This window comes from Triticum urartu, chromosome 1A, assembly GCF_056163025.1.
Source record: "Triticum urartu cultivar PI428250 chromosome 1A, HENAU_Tu73, whole genome shotgun sequence".
In the NCBI taxonomy this organism is placed as follows: Eukaryota; Viridiplantae; Streptophyta; class Magnoliopsida; order Poales; family Poaceae; genus Triticum; species Triticum urartu.
The window spans coordinates 591971826-591984231 of record NC_141873.1 but is presented as its reverse complement, the minus strand read 5'-3'; the positions used below and the strand labels follow the sequence as shown (position 1 = coordinate 591984231).

The following is a 12406-nucleotide window of genomic DNA, read 5'->3' as shown; positions in this document are numbered from 1 at the left end:
TCGGGTGGCTGCGAGAACGGGAGGGGGAGGAGGGAGAACGACCACAGAGAGAGAAGGAGAGCAAGAGGGGGCTCGTGCGTGTTGCCTGGCGTCTCGAGAAGGGTCGGGGAAGAGAGGAAGCAAGCAGGGAGGTGGCCACGGCGATTGCTCGCGCATCGACACGCCTCTGCCTTCTGGCAGAGGTGGGAGACGACTGGCAGCGGTGATGGGCTGGGTCACCAGATGGGCTGCACAGAACCTGGGCCAGCCAGGTAAGGCCAGGTAACTCTCTCTCTCTTTCTGTTTCTTTCAGTTTTCTATTTATTCTGTTTGTTTTGACTTTATTAAAAATGCCAGAGCATTTCCAAAAATCATGAGACTTCTTGTGGCCACTGTTTGGATTATTTCCAACAGCAAAAATTTCAGTTCATGGATATTTGGACATTTAAAATAATATATAAAATTTAAATGCCCAAATGCAAATAAGGTATGATTTAATTCAGAACCCAAATGTGTCATGGAAAAATGTGCATCACCTCTGGTACTGTTTACAGCATTTTCCACAAATGATGAGCATTTTTTAAAGCAATTTGGATTTACTGAAAATATTTTAGGTGAACCTAGTGAATTCCTTTGATGCTATGGGTTTAGGCAATCCCCATTCACTAGTAGAAAACGGAGCTTTAGCGCCAGTTCGTAAGGGCCTTTAGTGCCAGTTCCATAACCGGCACTAAAGGGTGGTCACTAAAGGCCCCCCCCTTTAGTACCGGTTCGGCACGAACCGGTGCTAAAGTGCCACCACGTGGCGTGAGCTCGTGCCCTGGTATGGGGGACCTTTAGTACCGGTTGGTGTTGGTGTTACCAACCGGTACTAAAGGTTTTTTTTGAAAATTTTGGGGTTTTTTTTGATTTTTTTTCGATTTTTAATTTTCCTGAATTATTTGATAATTTAGTCTCTAATCACCTCTCTTAACTGCTCAAGTGTGGATCACTCATTCCAAATCGCCTGACTTCTCGGCCGGTCACCCATCCTCTCACTCCCCCAGCCTGAGCACGCTTAACTTTGGAGTTCTATTCCCCCTACATTCCAAGTCTGCACTTGTTGTTTTCCTGACAAATGTAAGCTGTTAATCCTATTAACCCTCAATAGTTTAGCTTGAGCATGAAGTCACACATTTCATCGTTTGAGATTGAAACTTTTATTCTAAAAAACAGTAATTATGTAGTAACACTAATATTTCTTGAATAAGTAGTTTGACCATAGTTTGACCACAGTTTGACCAGATTTGGCCAAAATTCAAAAAAAAACTGAGATACTTATTTAGTAACACTAATAGTATTGCGTAATTATTTAGTAACACTATATTTCTTGAATCAGTTGTTTGACCGGTTTGACAAGATTTAACCAAAATTCAAAAAAACATAAATTAGAGCATATCTTTTTTTCCTTTTACAATTTTGTCATTTCAAAAATTGTCCTAAACCCTAAACCTGGGACTTAAAACGTCGGAAACTCTATGCTAAACAGTAAAAACTAAGGGTTTAAACCATAAAACCTAACCCTAAGCTCTGAAATCTAAACGCTAGCACTAAACGCTAAAAACGTCTAAAAAACGTCTAAAACGCCCAAAAACTCCATTTTCCCTTTGGAATTTTGTGATTTTAAAAAATTGTCGAAACGGAAAACTAGTTGGTTCCTCTCTTTGGCACATTGTTGACCTGTACTAGTTGGTTCCTCTGTGTGTTGCATGTGTTTGAGAAGAAGAACCAAGTACTAGTGTTGGAATATATTCTTGCTCACTGAACCATGGAAGATCCAAGTAAAGAAAAAACAGGGGATTCTAGTGTTAATAAGATGTATGAAATATTTAGCAAACTGCTTGAACACCAGCAGCAATCAAAGGCTGCTCCTGAGCCAGTTAAGAATACACTTGAGCCAAATTCAGTCCGACTATCAGGACCTGGTGACTACATCAGTTGGGCACACCATGCCAAATTGATTTTGAGCACCAATGACTATGATTATCTATTTGTTGGCAATGAAGAAAGTTTGGAGAAAGGCGGTGCATGCAGGAAACAAATCAATGATAAAGTACTAGTATGGATGTTGGGAAGTATGGAACCAAAATTAGAGAACAAGTGGAAGGCACGGGCACTGTTTGTGAGGTCTGGTCATCTTTGAAGAAACAATTTGTAGGGAAACAAATAAAATGCAAGCCACCCATATCATGCATGAGTTAACTAATTTGAAGCAGCGCTCAAGATCTATAACAGAGTATGCAGGTGAAGTAAAAAAATTATACAGAGACTTACATTATCATCACCCTTTTGAACATGTTCACAAGGATGACTTGGCAATTCATCATGTGTGGTTTGAGTCATTTGTGAGCAAGCTATTTCTTGATGGCCTAGACCATGAACTAAACCTCTGTCATCAATTGATATTTGCAATGCCTGAGTGGCCTAGTCTTGATGATATTATTTCTAGCATGATTGAGGAGGAGACTCGTTTGGCACAACCGAAGGAGGATGGTCAGGAGCATGCAGATGCTCGTGTTGCATTATCCATACAACCTTGTCATGCTACAAATTCTTTTGGTAAGGTGGATAAAAGAAAATTGCTTTGTGACCATTGCAAGAGAAAAGGACACACCAAGGGTGAGTGTTTTGAGTTGCAAGGTTATCCACCTTGGTGGGATAAAGGGAGATCTCAGCAAGGGGGAGCTCGGGGTTCAAACAAAAGACAAGCTTATTACAATGCATCTGCAGGGGAACTACCTGTGGTAGACATGCAAGCTCTTGAGGATTTAAATCCAAGCTCAAACTCTCCGAAGGCTCATCTTCATCCCAAGGTTCCTCCAAAGTTGATTCTATCTTTAATGCCATCACCCAAGGTATGGAATCACACCAAGCCTAGTCAAAATAATGGATAATTGATACTGGATCTACTAACCACATGACAGGAGTGTCGGTGTCAAAACCGGCCGATCTCGTGTAGGGGGTCCCGAACTGTGCATCTGAGGATCGAAGGTAACAAGGGATACAGGAGACACAATGTTTACCCAGGTTCGGGCCCTCTTAATGGAGGTAAAACCCTACGTCCTGCTTGATTGTATTTAATGAGTATAGCAGTTACAAGAGTCGATCTACCTCGAGATCGTAATGGCTAAACCCTGGATGTCTAGCCTATATGAATTCTGATAGCCTCTACGGACTAGACCCTCCAGTTTATATAGACACCAGAGGGGCCTAGGGTTGTACATGTTGGGGAACGTAGTAATTTCAAAAAACAATCCTACGCACACGCAAGATCTATCATGGTGATGCATAGCAATGAGAGGGGAAGATTGTTGTACACGTACCCACGTAGAGCATAAGCAGAAGCATTATGACAACGCGGTTGATGTAGTCGTACGTCTTCACGATCCGACCGATCCTAGTACCGGAAGTACGGCACCTCCGCGATCTGCACACGTTCGGCTCGGTGATGTCCCACGAACTCCTGATCTAGCTAAGTGTCGAGGGAGAGTTTCATAAGCACGACGGCGTGATGACGGTGATGATGAAGCTACCGGCACAGGGCTTCGCCTAAGCACTATGATAATATGACCGAGGTGGATTATGGTGGAGAGGGCACCGCACACGGCTAAGGGATCAATGATCAACTTGTGTGTTCTAGGGTGCCCCTGCCCTCGTATATAAAGGAGCAAGGAGGAAGGCCGGCCGGCCCTTGGAGGCATTCCAAGGGGGGGAGGAGTCCTTCTCCTAGTACGAGTAGGACTCCCCCTTTCCTAGTCCAACTAGGAGGAGGAAGGGGGGAGGAAGGAGAGGGAGACAAGAGAAGTAAAGGGGGGGCGCGGCCCCCTCCCCCTTCCCTAGTCCAATTCGTACTAGAGGAGGAGGGGCGCGCGGACCTGCCATGAACGGCCCTCTCTCTCTCCTCTAAGGCCCATGTTGGCCCATTAGTCCCCCCCGGGGGTTCTGATAACCCCCGGCACTCCGATAATTATCCGGTGACCCCCGAAACTCATCCGGTGTCGAATATAGTCATCCAATATATCAATCTTTATGTATCGACCATTTCGAGACTCCTCGTCATGTCCATGATCACATCCGGTACTATGAACTATCTTCGGTTCATCAAAACACATAAAATCATAATACCGATCGTCACTGAACGTTAAGCGTGCGGACCCTATGGGTTCGAGAACTATATAGACATGACCGAGACACGTCTCCGGTTAATAACCAATTGTGGAACCTAGATGTTCATATCGGCTCCCACATATTCTACGAAGATCTTTATCGGTCAAACCGCATAACAACATACGGTGTTCCCTTTGTCATCGGTATGTTACTTGCCCGAGATTCGATCGTCGGTATCTCAATACCTAGTTCAATCTCGTTACCAGCAAGTCTCTTTACTCGTTCCGTAATGCAACATTCGTAACTAACTCATTAGTCACATTGCTTGCAAGGCTTATAGTGATGTGCATTCCTGAGAGGGCCCAGAGATACCTCTCTGACCATAGGAGTGACATAATCTCATAGTCACCAATTACATTGTGACGTTTGATAGCACACTAAGTGTTCCTCCGGTATTCGGGAGTTTCATAATCTCATAGTCATAGGAACATGTATAAGTTTTGGAGAAAGCAATAGCAATAAACTAAACGATCATAGTGCTAAGCTAACGGATGGGTTGAGTCAATCACATCATTCTCTAATGATGTGATCCCATTCATCAAATGACAGCTATTGTCCATGGCTAGGAAACTTAACCATCTTTGATTAACGAGCTAGTCAAGTAGAGGCATACTAGTGACACTCTGTTTGTCTATGTATTCGCACATGTATCAAGTTTCCGGTTAATACAATTATAGCATGGGTAATAAACATTTATCATGATATAAGGAAATATAAATAACAACTTTATTATTGCCTCTAGAGCATATTTCCTTCAGTCTCCCACTTGCACTAGAGTCAATAATCTAGTTTACATCGTCATGTGATTTAACACCAATAGTTCACATCTTTATGTGATTATTTCACATCTCCATGTGACTAATACCCAAAGGGTTTACTAGAATCAATAATCTAGTTCACATCGCTATGTGATTAACACCCAAAGAGTGATCATGTTTTGCTTGTGAGAGAAATTTAGTCAACGGGTCTGCCACATTCAGAGCCGTATGTATTTTGCAAATTTTTCTATGTCTACAATGCTCTGCACAGAGCTACTCTAGCTAATTGCTCCCATTATCAATATGTATCTAGATTGAGACTCAGAGTCATCCAGATCGGTGTCAAAACTTGCATCGATGTAACTCTTTACGACGAACTTTTTGTGACCTCCATAACCGAGAAACATATCCTTATTCCACTAAGGATAATTTTGACTGATGTCCAGTGATCCACTCCTGGATCACTATTGTACCCTCTTGCCAAACTCTTGGTGAGGTACACAATAGATCTGGTACACAGCATAGCGTACTTTATAAAATCTATGGCTGAGGCATGGGGAATGACTTTTCATTCTCTTTCTATTTTCTGCCATGGTCGGGTTTTGAGTCTTTACTAAACTTCACACCTTGCAAAACATGCAAGAACTCCTTCTTTGACTATTCCATTTTGAATTACTTCAAAATATTGTGAAGGTATGTATTCATTGAAAAATATATCAAGCATCATGATCTATCTCTATAGATGTTGATGCTCAATATGTAAGTAGCTTCAGCGAGGTCTTTCTTTGAAAAACTCCTTTCAAACACTCATTTATGCTTTTCAAAAAATTATACATCATTTCCGATCAACATATGTCATTCACATATACTTATCAGAAAGGTTGTAGTGCTCCCACTCACTTTCTTGTAAATACATGCTTCACCACAACTCTGTATAAAACCATATGCTTTGATCACGTTATCAAAGCATATATTCCAACTCCGAGATGCTTGCACCAGTCCATAGATGGATCGCTGGAGCTTGCACACTTTGTTAGCACCTTTAGGATTGACAAAACGTTCTTGTTGCATCATATACAACTCTTCTTTAAGAAATCCATTAAGGAATGCAGTTTTGACATCCATTTGCCAGATTTCATAAAATGTGGCAATTGCTAACATGATTCGGACAGACTTAAGCATCGCTACGAGTGAGAAAATCTCATCGTAGTCAACATCTTGAACTTGTCAAAAACCTTTTGCGATAATTCGAGCTTTGTAGATAGTAACACTACTATCCGCATCCGTCTTCTTCTTGAAAATCCATTTATTCTTAATGGCTCACTGATCATCGGGCAAGTCAATCAAAGTCCATACTTTGTTCTAATACATGGATCCCATCTCAGATTTCATGGCTTCAAGCCATTTCGCGGAATCTGGGCTCATCATCTCTTCCTCATAGTTCATAGGTTCCTCATGGTCAAGTAACATGACCGCCAGAACAAGATTACCATACCACTCTGGTGCGGAACGTATTCGGGTTGACCTACGAGGTTCAGTAGTAATTTGATCTAAAGTTTCATGATCATAATCATTAACTTCCTCACTAATTGGTGTAGGAATCACTAGAACTATTTTCTATGATGAACTACTTTCCAATTCGGGAGAAGGTACAATTACCTCATCAAGTTCTACATTCCTCACACTCACTTCTTTCGACAGAAACTTCTTCTCTAGAAAGGATCAATTCTTAGCAATGAATATCTTGCCTTCGGATCTGTGATAGAAGGTGTACCCAACAGTTTCCTTTGGGTATCCTATGAAGAAGCATTTCTCCGATTTGGGTTCGAGCTTATCAGGTTGAATTTTTTTCACATAAGCATCATAGCCCCAAACTTTATGAAATGATAGATTAGGTTTCCTGCTAAAACATAGTTCATATGGTGTCGTCTCAAATGATTTAGATGGTGCCCTATTTAACATGAATGCAGCTGTCTCTAATGCATAACCCCAAAACGATAGTGATAAATCGATAAGAGACATCATAGATCGCACCATATCTAATAAAGTACCATTATGACGTTTGGACACACCATTACGCTGTGGTGTTCCAGGTGACGTGAGTTGCGAAACTATTCCGCATTGTTTAAAACAAAGACCAAACTTGTAACTCAAATATTCTCCTCCATGATCAGATCGCAGAAACTTTATTTTCTTGTTATGATGATTTTTCCCTTCACTCTGAAATTCTTTGAACTTTTCAAACGTTTCAGACTTCTGTTTCATCAAGTAGATATACCCATATCTGCTCAAATCGTCTGTGAAGGTCAGAAAATAACGATACCCGCCGCGAGCCTCAATACTCATCGGATTGCATACATTAGTATGTATTATTTCCAATAAGTCAGTTGCTTGCTCCATTGTTCCGGAGAACGGAGTTTTACTCATCTTGCCCACGAGGCATGGTTCACAAGCATCAAATGATTCATAATCAAGTGATTCCAAAAGCCCATCAGCATGGAGTTTCTTCATGAGCTTTACACCAATATGACCTAAACAACAGTGCCACATATAAGTTGCACTATCATTATTAACTTTGCATCTTTTGGCTTCAATATTATGAATATGTGTATCACTACGATCGAGATTCAATAAACCATTCACCTTGGGTGTATGACCTCAGAAGGTTTTACTCATGTAAACAGAATAACAATTATTCTTTGTCTTAAATTGTCTGGGTTAGTCAGGTCGCCGACAGGTGGGCCCGGTCAACGTTGACTAAGTCAAAGTCAAGCTGACACGTGGGGCCACATGCTTAGCACTAATCTAAATAGAAAAATTAGGCTAACCTAAATGGGTGCTGGGGCCCGTATGTCAGTGAGGTAGGGAGGTTAGTTAGCCCCGTCATTAGAGCTAATGATGGTGCCACGTCAGCGATCGTCGGGGTTAGTCGCCGGTGACCATATCCCGCGGCAGAGGCTCGCTGGAGTTGCTCGGGCTCGCGCTACAGGCGGCCGTTTCGTGCGTGGTTTGCCGCTACGGCGAGCTGGGGGTGTGGCGCATCTTATGGGGCAATTGCCAGGAGCCGGGGTGGCCTATAGAGACGGTAGCGACGACGGAGGCGGCGGCCGGAGCACAGGCGTTGATGAGAACGACGCCACAGAGCACGGGAGGAGGAACTGTGGTGGTGTTCGTCTCCTGGGAGGGTGCGGAGCTCATTGGCGGGCCCGGACGCGGGTTGCAGCAGCTCTAGCCGCGGCGGCGCCATGGCCAGCGGTGGCGAGCTCGGTAGCTTGCGGAAACAGCGACTAGAGGAAGTGCGAGGCCGGGGCGAGAGAGGGGTTTCGTTCGCGAGCTCACCACGGTTCGGGTGGAGTCGAAGAAGAGGCCAGGGAAGCGCTGTGGCCGGCAAATCGACGACGATGATGAAAAAGCAGAGGCGGCGATGGAGACGAAGGGGGCGACGTTCTGTTGCTCCCTACCTCGCGTGCGTCGACGCGAGGAAGTAGCGCGGGGAGGTGGATCTCTGGAACAGGGCGGTGGCGCTTGGAAGGACGGCGGCCACGCGAGAGAAGCACGGCGGCGACGGGTGGCTCTCGGGTGGCTGCGAGAACGGGAGGGGGAGGAGGGAGAACGACCACAGAGAGAGAAGGAGAGCAAGAGGGGGCTCGTGCGTGTTGCCTGGCGTCTCGAGAAGGGTCGGGGAAGAGAGGAAGCAAGCAGGGAGGTGGCCACGGCGATTGCTCGCGCGTCGACACGCCTCTGCCTTCTCGCAGAGGTGGGAGACGACTGGCAGCGGTGGTGGGCTGGGTCACCAGATGGGCTGCACAGAACCTGGGCGAGCCAGGTAAGGCCAGGTAACTCTCTCTCTCTCTTTCTATTTCTTTTAGTTTTCTATTTATTCTGTTTGTTTTGACTATTAAAAATGCCAGAGCATTTTCAAAAATCATGAGACTTCTTGTGGCCACTGTTTAGATTATTTCCAACAACAAACATTTCAGTTCATGAATATTTGGATATTTAAAATAATATATAAAATTTAAATGCCCAAATGCAAATAAGGTATGATCTAATTCAGAACCCAAATGTGTCATGGAAAAATGTGCATCACCTTTGGTACTGTTTACAGCATTTTCCATAAATGATGAGCATTTTTGAAAGCAATTTGGATTTACTGAAAATATTTTAGGTGAACCTAGTGAATTCCTTTGATGCTATGGGTTTAGGCAATCCCCATTCACTAGTAGAAAATGGAGCTTTAGCGCCAGTTCGTAAGGGCCTTTAGTGCCGGTTCCATAACCGGCACTAAAGGGTGGTCACTAAAGGCCCCCCCCCCTTAGTACCGGTTCAACACGAACCGGCGCTAAAGTGCCACCACGTGGCATGAGCTCGCGCCCTGGTATGGGGGACCTTTAGTACCGGTTGGTGTTACCAACCGGTACTAAATGTTTTTTTTTTGAATTTTTTTTGAAAATTTTGGAAATTTTTTTTGATTTTTTTTCGATTTTTAATTTTCCTCGATTATTTGATAATTTAGTCTCTAATCACCTCTCTTAACTGCTCAAGTGTGGATCACTCATTCCAAATCGCCCGACTTCCCGGCCGGTCACCCATCCTCTCACTCCCAAGCCTGAGCATGCTTAACTTCAGAGTTCTCTTCCCCCTACATTCCAAGTCTGCACTTGTTGTTTTCCTGACAAATGTAAGCTGTCAATCCTATTAACCCTCTGTAGTTTTGCTTGAGCATGAAGTCACACATTTCATCGCTTGAGTTTGAAACTATTATTCTAAAAAACAGTAATTATGTAGTAACACTAATATTTCTTGAATAAGTAGCTTGACCATAGTTTGACCACAGTTTGACCAGATTTGGCCAAAATTCAAAAAAACTGAGATACTTATTTAGTAACACTAATAGTATTGCGTAATTATTTAGTAACACTGTATATTTCTTGAATCAGTTGTTTGACCGGTTTGACAAGATTTAACCAAAATTCAAAAAAACATAAATTAGAGCATATCTTTTTTCCTTTTACAATTTGGTCATTTCAAAAATTGTCCTAAACCCTAAACTCGGGACTTAAAACGTCGGAAACTCTATGCTAAACAGTAAAAACTAAGGGTTTAAACCATAAAACCTAACCCTAAACTCTGAAATCTAAACCCTAGCACTAAACGCTAAAAACGTCTAAAAAACGTCTAAAACGCCCAAAAACTCCATTTTCCCTTTGGAATTTTGTGATTTTAAAAAATTGTCGAAACGGAAAACTGGTTGGTTCCTCTCTTTGGCACATTGTTGACCTGTACTAGTTGGTTCCTCTGTGTGTTGCATGTGTTTGAGAAGAAGAACCAAGTACTAGTGTTGGAATATATTCTTGCTCACTGAACCATGGGAGATCCAAGTAAAGAAAAAACAGGGGATTCTAGTGTTAATAAGATATATGAAGTATTTAGCAAACTGCTTGAGCACCAGCAGCAATCAAAGGCTGCTCCTGAGCCAGTTAAGAATACACTGGAGCCAAATTCAGTCCGACTATCAGGAGCTGGTGACTACATCAGTTGGGCACGCCATGCCAAATTGATTTTGAGCACCAATGACTATGATTATTTACTTGAAGGCAATGAAGAAAGTTTGGAGAAAGGCGGTGCATGCAGGTAACAGATCAATGATAAAGTACTAGTATGGATGTTGGGAAGTATGGAACCAAAATTAGTGAAAAAGTGGAAGGCATGGGCACTGTTTGTGAGGTCTGGTCATCTTTGAAGAAACAATTTGTAGGGAAACAAATAAAATGCAAGCCACCAATATCATGCTTGAGTTAACTAATTTGAAGCAGCGCTCAAGATCTATAATAGAGTATGCAGGTGAAGTAAAAAAATTATACAGAGACTTACATTATCATCACCCTTTTGAACCTGTTCACAAGGATGACTCGGCAATTCATCATGTGTGGTTTGAGTCATTTGTGAGCAAGCTATTTCTTGATGGCCTAGACCATGAACTAAACCTCTGTCGTCAATTGATATTTGCAATGCCTGAGTGGCCTAGTCTTGATGATATTATTTCTAGCATGATTGAGGAGGAGACTCGTTTGGCACAACCGAAGGAGGATGGTCAGGAGCATGCAGATGCTCGTGCTGCATTATCCATACAACCTTGTCATGCTACAAATTCTTTTGTTAAGGTGGATAAAAGCAAATTGCTTTGTGACCATTGCAAGAGAAAAGGACACACCAACGGTGAGTGTTTTGAGTTGCATGGTTATCCACCTTGGTGGGATAAAGGGAGATCTCAGCAGGGGGAGCTCGGGGTTCAAACAAAAGACAAGCTAATTACAATGCATCTGCAGGGGAACTACCTGTGGTAGACATGCAAGCTCTTGAGGATTTCAAATCCAAGCTCAAACTCTCCGAAGGTCATCTTCATCCCAAGGTTCCTCCAAAGTTGATTCTATCTTTAATGCCATCACCCAAGGTATGGAATCACACCAAGCCTAGTCAAAATCATGGATAATTGATACTGGAGCTACTACCCACATGACATGAGTGTCGGTGTCAAAACCGGCCGATCTCGTGTAGGGGGTCCCGAACTGTGCGTCTGAGGATCGAAGGTAACAAGGGATACAGGAGACACAATGTTTACCTAGGTTCGGGCCCTCTTAATGGAGGTAAAACCCTACGTCCTGCTTGATTGTATTTAATGAGTATAGGGGTTACAAGAGTTGATCTACCTCGAGATCGTAATGGCTAAACCCTAGATGTCTAGCCTATATGAATTCTGATAGCCTCTACGGACTAGACCCTCCAGTTTATATAGACACCAGAGGGGCCTAGGGTTGTACATGTTGGGGAACGAAGTAATTTCAAAAAACAATCCTGCGCACACGCAAGATCTATCATGGTGATGCATAGCAATGAGAGGGGAAGAGTGTTGTACACGTACCCACAAGGCATTGCTTAAGCGCCTATGAACAAGTTTTCAGCGCACAGGATAAAAACGAGCGAGTTTATTCAAAAATTACATCCTTGGTACATTCATCCACCACAAGGCGGGCACCCGCAAGAACATCCTTGTAATAGTTCTCAGGCTTGCGATGCTCCTTCCCCGGTGGCGACCCGTCCTTCAAAAGCTTCTCACCGTCCAGCTTACCCCAGTACACCTTTGCATGGGCAAGGGCCCGACGGGCACCTTCGATGCAGACGAAGTGCTTGATGACCTCGAGCCTTGGACAGGCCTCCACCAGCCGCTGCACCAGCCCAAAGTAGCTCCTAGGCAGGGCCTCTCCGGGCCACAGCCAAACTATGAAGCCCTTCATGGCCTGTTCGGCCGCCTTGTGCAGCTCGACCAGCTGTTTCAGCTGGTCGCTCAAGGGCACAGGGTGTCCGGCCTCAGCATACTGAGACCATAACACCTTCTCCGTCGAGCTGCCCTCTTCAGCTCGGTAGAATGCGGCAGCGTCGGATACACTGCGGGGAAGGTCTGC

The 12406-nt window shown here is 43.6% G+C and overlaps 1 pseudogene; it reads left to right on the top strand.

Moving 5' to 3' along the window:
• The first annotated feature begins 10954 nt into the window (after positions 1-10954).
• LOC147993238 (uncharacterized) lies at positions 10955-11468 on the top strand (annotated as a pseudogene).
• Positions 11469-12406: the final 938 nt, after the last annotated feature.